The sequence below is a fragment of the Mandrillus leucophaeus genome, unplaced genomic scaffold (assembly GCF_000951045.1).
Source record: "Mandrillus leucophaeus isolate KB7577 unplaced genomic scaffold, Mleu.le_1.0 Scaffold226, whole genome shotgun sequence".
NCBI classification, from domain to species: Eukaryota; Metazoa; Chordata; class Mammalia; order Primates; family Cercopithecidae; genus Mandrillus; species Mandrillus leucophaeus.
The window spans coordinates 259,277-261,172 of NW_012102321.1; positions in this window are offsets into that span (position 1 = coordinate 259,277).

Genomic DNA, 1,896 nt, shown 5'->3' on the forward strand with positions numbered 1-1,896 from the left:
GTAAACACTGTAGTTAATTTCCAGGTAGGTTATTAATCTCTCCTAAAAAGTAACTGGGCCATTCCTTTCAATGACATATAAAATCGTTACAGGTGCTTTTTACAGATAGATTTTACAAATAAAACTTTTACTCAATTACTTAAAACGAGCAAAAAGAGAGTAGAAAAATGGTGAGACTGCTACCCACCACGATTTGCATATAAGTGACAGCAACTGAATACTTCTTTACTGAGACGGATCCTTTTTTTAGTGAAAATATTTTTTCTTGAATTTTAACAATCTGTACATGTACTGACTATAGTTAGTTTTTTCTCACCAGTCACATACTCTAGAATTCCTTTACCCAGACCCATGACTTGACCACAGTGATAGCAGAAGCTGGGGTGGGCACAAATGCTTATACACAACATTATAAAAGATGACATTCACTGGCTTAGAGAAACTGATGAATTTTCATTACTTTTACATCTTATAAGGCTAGCTAACTTTAACAGTTAACTTTAGATAAATCTACTTACACAGTACAACCAACTCACAAATACTAAAAGGTTTCATGATCAAAATGGCTACTACTTCCCCCAAAACCAAAACAGAGTAAAGCACAAGTCTTTGGCTCTCCTTTAAAGAAAACAGCAGGTTACCATTCTTAACCAGACCTTTGTTTGCCTACCAGTAGGGCAAATACCACATTTGTGCATCACTGAGTAATAACACCATTAGAAAAGGCAACTTCACAGAAGTTATTGGCTAAGCGAATTCATTTGAATGCTCTGTTTTGAGGCAGCAAACTGTCACTTTTGCAGATTGGGGAGGGCAGTGGGTAAGTCAAGGGGAAATTACAGGGTGGAAAAAGGTCAAGAAAAAAAAAAGACATTTATGGAAAAATGTGAACTTTGAGCTCCATCCCTGAAGAACTCTGGAAAGTCTGATGGAGTTATATACTCAAAGTAGCAAATGAGAATCATACCAATGTTCTTTTAGGCAAAAGAAATACATGGGAAAGAATAGAAGGGAAGGGAAATAAGATGGGAGAAAGGAATCACCAACATTAATGCTGTACCAAACAATTTTTTAAATGCATTCTGAGTAACTGAATATTTGTAGTTGGCATTAGGAACAGTGTCTTATCAACATCTAGAATAATATTACTAGAAATCTAGCTATCTCTTCTTTTAATTAGAAAAGTAATAAGGAATGGATCTTTGGTCACTTCAGCCTCTGCAAATTATCTAAGACAGGACAGTTACTGGACTTATCTTGTGACAAAATTATATCTAAATTAGGCAAAAGAGCTACATATAAACCAGAAATGGAATCTAGATGTCTCATTCTCAGTTCTTCTACCCTTTTCTAGAGACTCCTTGAAAAAACAGTATGTCAAAGTACTTTTATATTTCTCACTATAAATAAAATTCCCTTACCTATATATGAGAGAACACAATGCTTATTACTCCTACCTTAACCCATTCAAAATTGTTCATCTCAGATATCCAATTTTTGCTTTTGAATTTAGTGAAATACAAATAAAGTAATATTTAGAAGAAACTAATATTGTAATAAGTAGAAAACATAGAAACTATATTTCCTATCTGGTTTCATCTTTGTCTCTAAAAAAACAAAATTAAAAAGTCAGAAGAAATTAATACCTTTTAGATATTGATTTTAAAAAGTAGTTACAGAGTCAAGCAGTTATGCCCAAATATGCCATTTGTCCTTACAGGCTCATGATATCACAGAGAAAAGGAAAAGGAAAAAAAAAAAAAAAAATTTCGGGGTGTTAGTGAATTCCTAAAACCGCTGATGAGCACTAGGAAAACTGCAAGATTTTCCATTAAGTAAGGTGGAATGACCAATTTAAAATACATTATAGGCACAATGGGACAATATACCATTCTT